This window comes from Pistacia vera, unplaced genomic scaffold, assembly GCF_008641045.1.
Source record: "Pistacia vera cultivar Batoury unplaced genomic scaffold, PisVer_v2 Contig211, whole genome shotgun sequence".
NCBI classification, from domain to species: Eukaryota; Viridiplantae; Streptophyta; class Magnoliopsida; order Sapindales; family Anacardiaceae; genus Pistacia; species Pistacia vera.
In genome coordinates, this window is record NW_022196015.1 from 1,517,247 (window position 1) to 1,534,045 (window position 16,799).

General features: G+C 32.6%; 1 long non-coding RNA gene across 1 annotated transcript; it reads left to right on the plus strand.

The window, feature by feature from the left end:
• Positions 1-12,575: 12,575 nt before the first annotated feature.
• On the plus strand, positions 12,576-13,229 carry LOC116129352. Its single transcript, XR_004127901.1, has 3 exons — positions 12,576-12,676; positions 12,850-12,920; positions 13,088-13,229. It is a non-coding gene; the product is annotated as an uncharacterized LOC116129352 (long non-coding RNA).
• Positions 13,230-16,799: the final 3,570 nt, after the last annotated feature.

The window sequence follows — 16,799 nt, forward strand, 5'->3', positions numbered from 1 at the left end:
ATCCATTTGCTAAATCTCGTAATCATGATATGCTGTAATTGCAAGCATAATCTTGATGGACTTAATATGGAAACCAGTGAAAAAGTTTCTTCATAGTCAATACCATGAATTTGTTTGAAACCTTTGGCAACCAGTCATGCCTTATAAGTGTACACATTGCCATCCATGTTAGTCTTCTTCTTGAAGACACATTTGCAACTTATGGGTTTTACCCCTTCAATGGTTCCACCAGAGACCTACTTGGTTCTGGTACATGGATTCCATCTCAGATTTCATGGTTTTAAGCCATTTAACAGAATCTGGATCCGATACAGCATCTTTGTAAGTTTTGGGTTCATCGTCTTGGTAGACTAGTACATCACCATGTTGAGTCACGAGATAACAGTATCTCGCTGGCTCATGGCATACTCTCCTAGATCTACGTGGCTCTTGTGCTACTTGAGGTGGTTCATTTTGATCCACGGATTGTGGAGTAACCTTGTCACAATGTTCAACCACATTTTGTGGCACACCTTCCCGTCCTTGGTCTAATCTATCTTGCGATTCTAAAACTTCATCGAGTTCTACTTTTCTCCTACTAGTACTTCTTAGGAAAAATTCTTTTCTAAGAAGACATTAGTACAAGCGACAAAAATTTTGCACTCTTCTAGGTGATAGAAATAGTACCCTTTGGTCTCCCTAGGATACCTCACAGAAATGTATCTCTCGGATTTTGGGCCCAGCTTGTTCGAAGTCAATTTCTTGACATAAGCTCCACAACCCCAAATCCTTAGATAAGACAAGTTAGACTTTTGCCCATTTCATAGTTCATATGGAGTCTTATCTATAGATTTTGACGGCACACGGTTCAATACTTGAGTCACAGTCTCCAGGGTATAACCCCAGAATGATGCAAGTAGATCACTAAAACTTATCATGCGCCTAACTATATCAAGTAAGGTCCTATTCCTCCTTTCAAACATTCTATTGTGCTAGGGTGTATATGGAGGGGTGAGTTGTGATAGTATCTCACACTCCTTCAGGTATTCAGAAAACTCTAAGCTCAGGTATTCACCTCCTCGATCCGACCGAAGAGCCTTAATACTTTTGCCCAACATATTCTATACTTCATTCCTGAATTCTTTAAACTTATCAAAGGCTTCAGATTTATGTCTCATGAGGTAAACATAACAATATCTATTGAAATCATCAATAAATGTGATGAAGTAGGAATATTCACCTCTGGCTTCAACTATTAGTGCACCACATACATCATTATGAATGATGCCTAACAATTCAATAGCCCTTTCACTTTGTCCTGTGAAATGTGACTTGGTCATCTTACCTAAAAGGCATGACTCGCATACCTCAAATGACTGGAAGTCAAAAGGGTCAAAAACTCCATCCCTTTGAAGTTTTGCAATGTGGGTTTGATTGACATGACCCAATCTACAATGTCAGAGGTATGTATGGTTTTGATCGCTATGTTTAGCTTTCTTAGTTTCAACGTTGAGAATATCCTTATTGTTTAAATCAAGAACATATAATCCGTTATATAACCTTGCAATTCCAAATAGAATACCATTCAAACTAAAGGACAACAATCCATTAGAAATTTCAAAATAATATCCTATATTATCCAAAACAGGTACATAATAACAATCTTTGAGTTCTAATAATAAGCTCATAAGCAAAGATAAACAATATGTCTCTACAGCTAATATAGCCACATGTGCTCTATTTCCAACTTGTAGGTCTACTTCTCCCTTGGCGAGCAATCTACTATGCCTTAGTCCCTACACATCAGTACAAACGTGAGTACCACACCCTGTATCAATGACCTAAGATGTTGAAGGAGAGAAATTAATCTCAATCATGCATATACCTGAAGTTGAAGCGTCTGACTTCTTGTTTGCGAGGAAAGCCTTGTAGTGTTCCCTCCAGTGGCCAAGCTTGCCGCAATAGAAGCACACTACCTTCCTAACTTTCCCAATGCCACCCTCAAGCTTAAGAGCATCCTGCCCTTTGGGCTTGGGCTTGGGATTGGCCTTGGCCTTGGCCTTTCCCTTGCCCTTACCATTTCCTTTACTAGTGGCAACCAGGAAAACAGGCTTGGACTTTATCCATCTTGCTTTGCAGTCTTTAGCATGGTCAGAAGCTTTGATAGAGGTTTCATCATAGTGTTCATATTGAAGTTCATTATGAACGATGAAAAAGTATTAGGTAAGGATTACAAAATTACATCCACTTGTAATTTTACATGCAACCCAAATCCCAAAGTCTTAAGCCTCTCTATATACCCAGTCATCTTGAGCACATGAGGACCAACTTGGGCTCCCTCAGTCATGCGACTTCTAAATAACGCACTCGACACCTTGTACCTCTCATGTCGAGCGTTTCCTTCGAAAAGCTCCTTGAGGTACAAAATTATGGCAGTAGTGTCCATATTCTCATGTTGCTTTTGCAGCTCAGGTGCCATTGATGCTAACATAAGCATTGAATAGTGTCAGCATCGTCAAGGAACTTTTGGTAAGTTTCTTTTACTTCCTGAGTGGCATCAGGATCAGACTCAGCCAAATAAGGCTTGTCAAGGATATATAATTTCTTTTCGGACTCTAGTACAATCTGAAGATTTCGATACCAGTCCAAGAAATTAGATCCATCCAGCCTGTTTTCTTTTTCGATTATCGATCATAGGTTGATATTACTCATTTTAAATGAATCTACAATGCAGAAAAGTAAAGTTATTATTATGTTTATTTTCATTATTTAATAAGACATTTTATTGAATAATCGCTCCCACTATTTTCCTCAAGCTAATAGCCCCCACTATTAACTCACGAAAGTCCATTGGCTTTTCTAGTGGACTGAGATCCCATCTAGCCCATTTCAAACCTTCGCTTTGGCGAACAAGCCAAAATAGCTTGATTAGGTAGGCCAACAAACTTAATCCACACCAATTAATGGCTCCCACTACCAACCTCAAATGTGAAGCTAGCTGTAACGCCCACATGGAGGTACATAATTTAATTTATGTTCTTATACCCTTAGTTGATTTTGTTGAAGTTATTTTGAGAAAATGTGAAGAAAATGCCTTAAACTTGCATTAAGGGTAAAATGGTCTTTTCACTCAAAATTAGTTGAAATTGTGGGGAGTGAAAAGAGATAGAAGTTCATGGAGAATGCAATAAAAATGAGGGCATTATGGTAATTGACTAAGGGATATAGATGGAATTTTAAAGAAAATGCAAGGGCAAAATGGGAAACTAATATATAATTTTTATGTTATATTAAATTGAAGAGTGAAACCCTAGCCACTCTTACCCATATGCATGCCACTTTCACCTCCATATTCTCTCAAATTCTTCAATTCTTCTTCAAAAGAAATTCATAGGTTTTGGGTGCTTTTGAGTGGATTTTCAATCTCAAGCTTTTATAGGTAAGATCCTTGCACTAAGAAGTGAGTTTTAATTTTTAAAGTGTTGAATTTTGATGATTTATGTTCATAGGATTTAAAAGAAAGAGAGTTGGATCAAAGAAGGTTTTTAAAGTGTTGGATTGCTCTTATACAAGGTAAGTAAATCCCACCCTTAGTATGATTTAAGTTATGGTGTAGAGAATTTCTTTTATGTACACATATGTCTTATATGTAGAAATTGTTCATGGATTTGGTGTTGAATGATGATTATAATTTACCCATGAGTAGTTGTGTTGGTGTATTGGATGTTTGATGAATGTTTGGATAAGATTTGAAAGAATTGGAGTGGAAATTTTGAAGTATATATTTTGGGCAGATTTGGCATTGAATATGGAGGGTTTAATTCCCAATTTTTGGTGGCTTAGAAAAGAGATAGAAATGTAGCCAAATTAGGGTTACTTTATGCACATAAGTTGTTTGATGAAATGTCAAAGAGAAGTGTTTATATGAGTATGATTATGTGTTGTATTGAGATGAGTTTGTAGATGGTAAAGAATGGCATGTTTGCATTCCATATTGCATTTAAAAATGTGAATTTAGAAAGAATTATAAGCATGAAGCCATCTACATGCATACATATTCATAAAGGCATGAAAAAGCACTAAAGAATGTTAAAGATTAAATATAAAGAAATGAGAATATTAAAAAGTTCCAAATCTGAATTTTTTTTAAAGAAGCGTAAAAAGATAAAAAGAAGAAAAGGTTGTTGCGATGGGGAACCCGTGGGTGATGAGAAGAAGATTCTCATATACACGCTGCCTTAAGTGAGCGGCCTAAGAAGAAGAATTTGTACAGCTCGTAAGCGTGTATGTGGATGAGGGCTGTACTAAGAAGAATTTCCTACATGCACGCCGCCTTAATTAAGTGGCCTAAGAAGAAGAAAGAATTTGTACAGTCCATAAGAGTGCATGTAGATGAGGACTGTACTCACTCACATGGCCAGGGTTCTAAATCCATGCATCAACCGAGTCCGATCAAAAAAGAATAAGAAAGCTTGAGCAAGCAAGAAAAGAAAAGAAGAACTTGAGCAAGCAAGAAAAGAAACAAAAAAGAAAGAAAGAAAAGAATAGAAAGAGAAGAAAAGAAACAGAATAAGAAATAGAAAAGAAGAAAGAAAATGCATTTCTTTGCATTAGTGCATGTGCATCTCATCCATGCATGTTACCATGATTTCCATCATGGTTAGTGAGAATAAGAAAGAACAGAAAGAAAGAAAGAGCAGAAAGAAAGAAAGAACAGAGAGAAAGAAAGAACAGAAAGAAAGAAATAACCGAAAGAAAGAAAGAACAGAGAGAAATAGAAAGAAAGGAAAGAACAGTGAGAACTAGAAACAGAGAAAGAACAAAGAGAGAATGAAGAAGAGAAAGAATAAAGTTAGGAAAGAACCAAAGAGAAAGTCACAAGGATGGAAGAGCAGAGGATTTACTTACTGAACATTTTATGCTTACCCCATTATTTTCCATGTTTTGCAGGAAATAGATTAGAAGCGGTCAAATGGACGTCGAGAAGCGGAGAGAAATGGCACTACTGTCCACCGTTGTAAAAGCTTTTTTTTATGTTATTTTTGTATTATGTAAATAATTATATGTTTAGTAAAGGAAAATTTGGGCCCATCTACTTTTCTGATAATAAATATGTGTGTTTTCTTAATATATATATATATATATATTTTTTAAGTATACTAGTAGAAAAGAAGCTATTACACAAGCCAACAAGCCAATCACACAATCCAATGGCCTAGCCATTGTCCTCAAGTGTGATTCCCAATATCAGTATAGTGGACACTACATGTCGCCACGTACACAGAACATGTGTACTACTCTAATATGCCTATGACGTGTTTATCAATCTTCGCTTGAACAAGCAAAACTGTCATTTTAAGTCGACCCATCACCATTAAGAAAAACTCCAATGAATTTTAACCTCCCACTGGTAGAAGTGTACACTTCACTTTGGCGAACAAGGTTTCGATGAACAGTGGTTTGATTAAAACCATGGTGATGGAAGGCATACGTGACTTAATATACTTAAGTTGAGGGTTTTTATTTAATGTCTCATCAGATTATTATCTTTCTTAGAATGTTATTGTTTGGCATGTTATTGAACATTCAACCTTAGCATGCATTCTAAACAAAATAAAATGTGCCAATACATGGCCCACTAAAACTGATTTCCTCGAGCCTAGAGGAATCAGTGGGTCAACCTATGGGTTTAAAAGTAAATCTTGGGTCTTCAAGTTATTCCTCTTCATAGCTCATTCGTTTCTTCTTCACGATCATTACAAAGTATTTTATAATAAAACCTTATTCTAATTTACATTAATAAAATAGAAACCTCGCGTTACATACAAGGGGAGTGAGATGAGAAGAAGAAATACATGGAGATATAAGCGAGAGAGGCAGGACACACAGGTCCTATTTCTTTATAAAATTACAAGCAAACCCAAAATTACAAAAACATACCAAAGGTCTAAGGCTCATGTACCGAGCAACATGCAATTTCAAACAAGAACATTGCATACATCCAAAAATTAACATTTTTAATTTGGGTGGGTGGGATTATTATATGTGCAAAATTATTATTGACTTTATAAGTTCAAAAACTGTAATTTGGCCTCCTGTGCAAGAAACATAAAAGCAAAGCAAAATAGTAGATTTCTTGTAGCGGCAAATAAATTTTTCACTCTGGCGAAGTTCATACACATGGTCGCTACGGCGAAGTTTTATTTCACCATGGAGTTTCATGCCACGACAAAGTTTTATTTCGCCGCGGCTAACGCCGCAAAACAGTGCATCGCACAGTATGCCTTTTTGGAGTTTTTCACGTAATGACACGGATCCAAATTGGATCGAATGCACAAGCATTCAACCAGGACACCAACCAACCAATAAATCATTCATCAACACAATATTTATTCAATTGATTAACCAAATCATGCAATGAACGCAGATTTTACTGATTTTTAAGAAACCATTTACACTAACATGTTATCAAACAACATCAAAAATGTTATAATCAATTACCCGAGGCGCTGATACCACTGTAAGTGAGTGAATAGATTCGCGTAGTAGAAAAAGACAACAATATAAAAACAAAACGAATTTGATCACCACATTAACGACCTAAAATCCGGGCAAAGATTATAAAGTTACAAACAAAACAGTGTAAACAAAATCTATATAAATCAAAGTCTAACCCATACAAGGATTCAGAATACATTACCAACGTTTGGAGGCTCCTTCAATATCTCTGATTTGATCTTGCTCCCGATTCAAACTAGAATCACACTCACGTCATCCACACAAAGATAATCTGTAGAACTATCAAGGGATTTGCTAGATCCTCTTGATGGCTTCAAGAATCAATGTTTTCAATGAGTCAAGAAGAGAAAGAATATTTTCTCTTCAATCAATAAGTGGGGTGTGAGAGAGAGAGAGCAAAAAAAAGGTGGCTAGGGTTTTTTAATTATTCAATGAATGAATTAATTCTCTATTGTTTTAATTTTGAGTTGCACTTATATAGTGCAACAATTAAAACCCTATTCCACTTAGGAATAGCCATGGGCTCCAACCCTAGTTCACCCTTGCAACCAAACACCCCCTTTATGGTATTTTAATTAATTAATTATTATTATAATTAAAATCAATTAATATACATTTAATTAATAATAATTCATTTAAATATATTCATAGATATATTTAAATGTAATCTCACTAATTTAATTTTAAATTAAAATTAAATACAGGCAACAACCTCAGCAAATTTAATTGCACTGTGAGATTGCCAAAATACCATTTTGTCCTAAAAGACGAAAATACCCTTCTCACAAATTGATTCTTAAATTATCTTCTAAGTGTGTGACCCGTACGCTTCTCATCATATCGGCAGTGTGTAGTATCGCGATTAACACCAATTAATAGTCTCACTACACACAGACCACGATTGGCCCTTAGCAAGACATCATGGCCATCCGATATATTAGGATTCAACGAAACTGTAGCCTGTCAATGATATGGTTCCCGTGCAATCAAATCCTTTCATCATCTGTTATCTCATCGAGATTAAGGTACAAAAATAATGTCAATCTTAGATATCCTCAACATGTTTGTATTCAGTTACTGGACCAATAACCGGAATAATAAATTAGATTGAGCAACAACTCAATGCCATTGTGGCCACAGATTTAGTGTCATTGCCATTTACTGAATTACCCAGTAAGATAACTTCTCCTGTACCTAGGAGTGATGAATCCTTTGTCGATCCACCATAGTCTCGATACACTTCTCAATGTAGCCAATCACTACAGTATTGATAGCTTTGAATAGAACTGTGTTAGGCTAGTGTCAAACTACACCAATTGGTGCACAAGGTGCTCCAGTGATCTCAAGTCTAAGGATCACATGCATCACCATCCATTAGAGATTTTATTCCATAGACACTTGGGTTACCATCCATATGGAATCCTCTGGTGGGTCTATCTAGTGAACTTGCCTCTAGCAAGCACCCATGCGTTGCACTAGGTTGTTGGCAAACAACCTTGACAAGTGAGATCAGTGCCAACAACCTTGACAAGTGAGATCAGTGCCAACAACCTTGACAAGTGAGATCAGTCACTACCTTTCGATAGGGTCGTTCAACACTATGATAGTCTTATCGTATTATCTGAGTCCTTGGTTAGAATAATACTAAGGCTACGGATGTTTCTAGAATGGTTATCATATGTGATCATAGGGTTCTCACTATCAAGATTTGAAACACTTGATACCTCGTCACGGTCCTACCAACCTAAGGATATATATCATTACATATGACTATGATTTACACGATATAGAAGAAGATGTCTTTTATTGATAAATAAGCATTTATTACAAAGTCAATTTTACAATAATTGATTGGCTTTAGGACACCTACTTTAATAGATGTCTGCACTTTTACTGGATTAAGCACAACCATGTTTGTTGTCTGCACATGCTTTAACATATTGTTATATGCGTACACATTCCGTTGTTCATATGATCGTATTGAACAAATATCTGTGCACATTGTTTTTGATGTGTATACATTTTATTAACCGTGTTTCAGCGTACTTGTGTCTCTCTCTTACTTCACTGGTTTAGATATTTCATTTCTCATTCATGAAACTTGCATGAAAGGTCACTTTACAGGTGGCATTATGGGTTTGCTAAAAGGTGATTGAGTTTGTTAAAAAGTGAAAGCTATGTGTACTATTGAGATTTGTTGAGCAAGGAATATATAAACTCATATTCTTCTTCCTTACTCTTTTAACCTGAAAGTTTCCATCGTTCTGTTCTCTAAATTTTTACAGAGTTTATTCTTTTAGTAAGGTTCCTTTTATTGTTTATTTCTCATTTATCTTAACGATCCTTTATCTTCTTGATGAGTTTTGTTGAACGTGGTTCTATCGTTGAAGATTGAAGAAAGTTCAAGCTCGCGAGCTAAAAGGTGATTTCAATTGTCCAAGTTCAAGTGGAGCTTGTGCCATCCAAAAGGTAGCTTGGATCCAATTAGATCACAACTGGGCGTTTGTTCAATCAAGAGGGCGCAGTTAAATTTTATAAATAGGGAGTGTTTACTTTTTGATGTATTTAATTTTTACCTTGTATTGAAATTTTGCTTGATGCTAGTAGATTTGATTGAGCTGGAATTGATCGCATGGATTTAGGCTAAAATTGTTTTTAGCTTAACCATGTAAAATCCTTGGTGTGCTTTACATTACGTTTTGAATGCTTCATAGTATGTTGATGTTGATTGATTATCCTTCCAAGCATAAACGAACACAGTCAGACCCATTCCGCAATGTTTAATGAACTTGTTAAGCATACTTTCAAAAACCATGATCAGGGTACCGATTATATGTGTTTATATACTTTAAAAGAACCATACAAGGTGTATAATTTCTCACCAACGTTGGGGGCTACATCACACTATTTCCCATCCCTAATTTCGGAACCATCATGTTCCACCCAATTTTTAAATTTCAAATATTATGCTTAACCGTCAAAGCGTATTTACATCTTCTTATGCAATATATACAAACTTGAATAAAAAAAAAAAAAAAATTAAATCAACGATAATCTCTCTCATTATTTTTTAAATTAGAAAATTAATCCAAAAACAGATGTTTATAAAAAAAAAAAGAACAAAATTGAAAGTTTATATATTCTTTTTTGGTATCTATGAGTATCTGACCAGACTAGTTTGCGCATACCTTTTAAGTAATATACTCAAAAGTCTCAAACAAACCGTCAAGCTATTTAGAGGTAGTTATGAAAGTTTAATGTTGATGATGTGAAAGTTTGATTTTGTATCATCCAAAAGACATTTTTATCATAAATAGAACACAAATTTAGAAGAGATAATGAGAAGATATTTCAAAACGAAATTTTTTAAATGATTTTAATATATATATAGATGATTTAATTGTTTCAAAATTAAAAGTCTACTTTACCCCTTTCCATTACTTACCAACTTAAACAATATTTTTTTTTATTCCTTCTTTTTATTAATCCCAAAAAAAAAAAAAATTAACTAAAATACCAGCATTTTTATTTTGTCTCAAACTAAAATTATTTAAAGGTTTTATAAAAGATCTAGTCTTTGTTTGTCTCATAATACAAATTTCAAAATGTTTGACTACAATAAAATTTGTCTTAAATAATTTTTTTTTTTTCTATAATCGGGGTGTCCGGACTAGTTTTTCACACATCTCAACTAATTTTCAGGATTTATTAAACACTTTATAATTTTTAAATAATTATTGCAGACTATCTAGTTATGTCCTTTTTTTTTAAATGGCTAGCTTTAATAAATTTTTAATGTCTTAACTAAAATATAATTATTTCTAAAGTTGATAAAGCAATATTTCAACATCTATTATTTATTTAATCATGTTTAAATTATTTCATTCATACTAATCTCATTTCTTATAATTATCATTTATTATTTAGCCATTTTATCTCTTTAAAAACACAATTATGATATGTTTTATTATATCTAAAAATCAACTAAATGTGTAACCTTACTTGGGATAGCATAATTGTAAGTTCAAGGAGGGGTGAGCATGGATAGCGAGTAGAACCAGAATTGGAACCGATAATATGTGGGTAGGTTCCGATTCCATTTTTTTAAAACCAACACTGTGCGATTCTGGTTCCTATATGTGGAGGAATCAGAACCCGAACTTGGGAAAAGAACTTAAAACAGGTACCCGATTTGGAACCTGCTTAGAACCAAGGGCGAGTACTCGGTTTGGAATCTGTTTAAAACCGAGGGCGAGTACTCGGTTTGGAACCTACTTAGAACTGAGGGCGGGTACCTAGATTGTAACTTGTTTTAGAACATCGACTGAAAAAATAACTATGAAGAATGGGGGGTCTACCGTAATTTTAAATAAAAAAAAATTAAAAATGGAAAAAATTAAATTTTGACAATAACCTAATTAAAATTATATATACAATTATACATATAAACTACACCATATAAAAAACTTTAATATATTATAATAACCTAATTAAATATATACACATATATAGTAATATATACTTCACTATATATATATAATAATATATTAAAAATTTTATATATAAAAAACTTTAATATATTATAATATTAAAGTTTTGGTTAATTATTTGATTAATTAAGTGTATAATTGAAATTAAAATCCAATTAAAAGTGATTTAATGTTATTAAAAAAAATTATTTTTGGACAAAATAGTATATTTGATTGAATAATAATATAATATTTAATTATTTACTTCAAGTTCTAAATATATCTATAGTAAATTAGTAATTAGTTAATTATATATGATAAAAGGACAAACATTAGTATATTAATAGTTAAATGATTACTTAATTAATTATAACATTAAATTATAAATATTAGTAATCTATTACATTAAAAATTTAGTGCATTACTTAATTAAATGATTAGAAATTTAATTAATTATGATATTATATTATAAATTTATTGTATGATTACTTAATTAATTATAACATTACATAAGTAAATGATTAATTAATTAATTAATTATAACATTATATTATAAACATTAGTAATTTATTACATTAGTACAATGTTTAATTAAATGATTAGAAATTTAATTAATTATAACATTAGATTATAGATTTATAGTATAATTATTTAATTAATCATAACATTACATTATAGTTAAATGATTACTTAATTAATCATAACATTACATTATAGTTAAATGATTATTTAATTAATTATAAATTTATAACAGTGATTTATTATATTGGTATATTACTTAATTAAATGATTAGAAATTTAGTACAATATTTATGAGTCACATTGGACATAAATGAATAAGTAATCAAAAGTGAAAACTACTAAATGCAGGTTTTTTTAATTTGTTAGGGGTATATTTATAAACTTTTAAAGTATTTTTGTCATTTTTTAAACTAATAGTGGGATAACAATTTTTTACAATGTACCCACGTAAGGAACCAGAACCTATATTTCAGGTTTCGGTTCCTTGAATTTAAAAACCAAAACTGACAAATTCTAGTTTCGATTTCCTTTTCTAGGAACCTGCACTATGCGGTTTCGGTTTTGATTCTTCGAAAATTAAAGGGTATCGGAAACTGCTCACCCCTAAGTTTAAGGTTGATTTGGTATATTTTGATATTTATAATTGAGTGAAAAATTTAAGAAATTTATCAAGTTGGTAAGTAATATGAGGGGGTAAAATAGATTTTTAATTTTAAAATTGGATGAAAGTTTGAAATATCACTAAGGATGTGGGTGTATTTATATTTTTATATTAAAGTGGATGAATTAGATATTAACTGATCTTAAAAAGGGTAAAACACACCCGACAACAGGTCTGTTTGGTAAATTTTTTAGAATAGCATTTTTTAAAAGTATAATAGGATTTTGAGAAAGTTTTGGCTACAATTCTGAATAGCTATATTTATTATTTTAACTTCTTACTTTATAAATTTAACTAAACACTTCACCAAAAAAAATTTATAAATAAATAAAAACTTTGCCTCCCATCCACCCATATATTGTCGGCAGTCGACTTCAACGCTTGCATTTGAATGCGAAGATGAACCTAAACTTAAACATGTTTCAACTTCAACGCTTGCATTTGAATGCGACAATTTTCTCCTTTACAATTCCAAACCATAACATTCCACTCTTCCCTTGAAACCTCTCACACTCATCTTTTTCAGGTCTTTTTTTTTTTTTTTTAATTGTTTAATTCATATCTCAATTGTAATTTTAATGATATTGCTCTTATGATTTCTGGGTATAAGCTTTAAACTTCAATTCAGTATCATTTGTATTTATATTAGCTTTGATATTGATTTGGGTATATTTTGTTTTTCTTTTTTATTATTTGAAGTATAAATTAGGAGCTCAAGACATTTGGTGAACAAATCTATGTCGGAGAAGTTTTCGGGTTCTTTTGATAAGGTACTTTTGATTTATGATTTTACGTTATTTATGTATGCATACTGATGTTAAATTTCTTGTGTCGTGTTTGTATAATTTGGTAATAGTTTGTAGATAAATTTTAATCAACTTACGTCATCAGTTTTTTGTTAAAATTTTAATACTTTTAGAGTGCAATTTGTTTTCAGTGCAATTGTAAGAGATCAATGGTGACAAGAAGGAAAAACAGGTGTGACCTGTTTTCTACTGGCCCATTAAACATCCATTTTAAAGAAATTATGGGAATGGAGCTGTGTGAGGTGACATCAATGGTAGTTCTGCTGAAAAAATTGATTTTCAGACATGGGGAGTAAAGAAGATTGTGGTGAAACTTGGGACCGATTTGAAACAAAAACCTTTATATCTGTTTAAGTGATAATAAATTTTATGGGGAGAGTGAAATTGTTCCAGTTCTTAACTTTAATTGGGTTCTAGTTTTTAGCCGCTGGTATCTGACCTGTTTTGTCTTGATGAGATATTTCCTATTGTTTTGTTTTAATATCCAAATGAGGAGAAAGCTCTGGTCCTGAGTTGCGATGAGGGTTGTTAGAAAATGGTTTAAAAAATGCAACAAATTGATGTAGTAGCATTGTTTATTTAAAACACTCTTGTGATTAGTTTAGTTGCTTCCATTATGATATGGAATTTTTGCTACTTGAGAAACTTTTTGCAACTTTTAAATGATTGACATTGAAACCAAATGGTTTAGATGACAAATTTCATATGATAGTAATTTGCTACATGATGAAGTAAGTTTTACAATATTATGCTTATGATTCTATTATTTAATCTATTTGTAGGTACTATGCTCCGGAATTAGGGTTTCTGATGTCTGCAATTGGAGTTTATTCCAGCGAAAAGGATCTTCTTGAAGCCTTCAAGAGACCAGTGGCTATTTCTGACTTGTCTAAAACTCAAGCTCCAAGACCCATAAAAAATGTCATAATTCTTGACAATAAAAAGGTTGTTATTGGTCCAGTTGGAGCTGCTTTGGCCCTCACAGTGGTGGGAGTGGGACCTACCTCAGCTGCTGAATTGCCGTTGTTGGCCTCATCTTTGCAACTGAGTGAACCATCCAATGTCTTGTCCTTGCCCACCTGGGCCGTGCATGTCTCCAGTGTTGTTGAATGGTGAGGGTTTTCGTCTCTCACAATTGTGGCTATTATAACAATTGTGTTTTATTTTTTCTCGTTAATGCTAAGTTTGATGAGTGAAAATTTGATAGAAAGCAGGTATCTCCTAGGCATGTTTGTGTGTGTTTTCTCTAGGTTTTACTTGGAAAATGAAATGCTAACCACAACTTAGATATATAGATTCATTATTATAACTTTGTTGTGTTGTACAGTTGTATGAATTTTCTCTTTATACCGATAATTAACATTCAGTATATTTTGGGGTTTGACTTTTGAGTTCTTCAACCATTTCAACCAAAAAAAAGAAGAAGCATAATTGACTCTAAATTTTCTGTTCAAAATGATTACCGCAATGGCTTTAGTGTGGCAATATGGAGAGAAATCTGGGTATGAAGCATGGAAAGTTCTTTCATGGGGAATGGTGAGTTCCTTTTCTCAATCTTTGCTAGTTACATTACATTCCTTGTATGACTAACCTAAAATTTTAGAATGCATTATTAATTGGTTTATGCTCGGTAAACATGTTTCATAGATGAATTTTGTGTTTATTCAAAATTCTAAAGACCTATGAAATATTTTCTTCAATTACTTCGCTAAATTAGAAGCATAAGTAATCAAACTAGGACTGTTCTAGTTTGCTTTAATATGATTTTAAGGGATAGGTTTACTATTTATAATTAAGTCAATACATTGTGAAATGTAGTCCCCCCACAAATTTGGTTTATAGCCTAAACTTACAAATTCTAAATACTAAACTCCACACAACACAAGTCTAAATAGACTTGACCTAGTTATAAGGATCGTAAAACTCGTTCCAACTTCAATGAGAAAATAAATGGACCAAAGCAACTGATACACAAACCATAATAGGATGATTATGACTGTATAAAATCCTGTTGCCCCTTTATGTTGCAGTCTTCTTGGAAATAGTTGGAATGATACTGATTCTAGTTTCCTTCTTACTTTAATGGGGGACAGTACTTGTCTTTGAATGTCTTATATCTTTTAGGTATTAGCCTTTCAGATTGGCTTGTAGGTTCTGATTTATTTACACAGTAAGTGCTGACTCATTTATATTTACAACTTTCTATAGAGCGCACACTTTGTACCCCTGCTTGGTGGAGCATTTTGTGCATGCACATGGCATTTCATTTATAATTCTGAGTTCTTGAGGTGAGCTTTATCGTTTCTAAAGTTATTTATTCACTATACATTTGTTTTGAGTAATAGTATGAATTTATTGAAATGGAGAAGCTGTTGTTAACTGGTTTTAATCAAATGGTTCATTTACTTTACTTAGATGCTTTACATTAGGTTACTCACTGATAGGCTTGACTAAGTATAAAAAGAACAAGTGAAATTAGTTAAGCAAATTGAATAAATGCAGGAAATTACCGATTTAACACAATCATTGCTATGTATTTATTCCTGAATAAGGAGTTTAGCAGATGTTACAATTTTTGTTATAAACCCCAATTATGATCTAAGAAATGCATTGTGATAGTTAAAAAATCGATTTTTGATCTACAAGCCCATATGCCTGATGTAAGTGCAATAGATATATTCCTAAAATTTTGAAATTCGTTTTTAAGTTTATTATTTATTTTGTTATAAAGTTTTAGTATATCTCTTCTATTATACTTCTACTAACAGCGGTATATGCTGGAAAAAATGCAGTTTTAACCATATGAATAAAAAAAAGATTTTCAGATAAACAAATGGGAGAGTCTATAACAACTATATATCTTACTATTTCCTTTCGTGCAACATGTGCATTATATTGCCATGTTGAGAGAGTTGAGGATTGTGGATTGTGGATTAAAATTAAGTTGAGTTTAAATTTGTTTACTTGATCTGCTTGAAGATGCATCGGGCAACTGCATTATTTGGGGATGCTTCTTCTCCACGTGTCGTCGCATTGTCGAAGTCCCCTTCTCAACGCTAATAATGGTTTCACAAAAATTACATATCTCACACGATTCTTCCTCCTCATTTGTCTTTTGCCGTTTTGATTTGGTGAAGTATCGCCATACATCGGACACAATCCTCTTTGACAGTCGGGGGGGTTGGGCTATGCCCGTGCCCGTTGACTCGCAGCTCGCATGTGTTTGGCTACACCTCGTCCCGACCAAATGTGATTGTGGAATTACAGCTGCATCCTCTGGAGGAAATGGTGAAAATGGATTGAAGTTTTCTATTTCTTCGTTGTATTGAATGTAAAATTTATTTGGGGAAGTCATTATAAATTTATGATAAAATAATAAATAATTAAAATGAAAAGAAATTAAATAATAATATGAAATTATGATGATATTGAAAAAATAGAAAAAAATTGAATAATATAAATAATTGAATAAATAATATGAATAAATTATAAATATAAATACAAATTGAATGAGAAATAATTAAAATGAGAAATTGATTGGAGATTTGGAGTAGAGAGGTTGAGAGAATAAGAGATTGATTGGTGTGGAAAAAATGAAAGATTTTCGGGTTATTTATAGTGTAGTTGTGGGGGGGAAAATGAAAAAAAAAAAGTTTTAATTTATATTAAACTTATAACCGTTGGCTGTGACCGTTGCCAGCCAACGGTTATAAGTTTAAACATTACCGTTGGCTGCTGCAGGCCAACGGTTATTTTAATTTTTTTTTTTTAATAAATTTTGTCAAATTTCATTTTAGCCCTTGTATTTTATGTTTATTTAAAAATGATAGGGGGTTTTAGGTA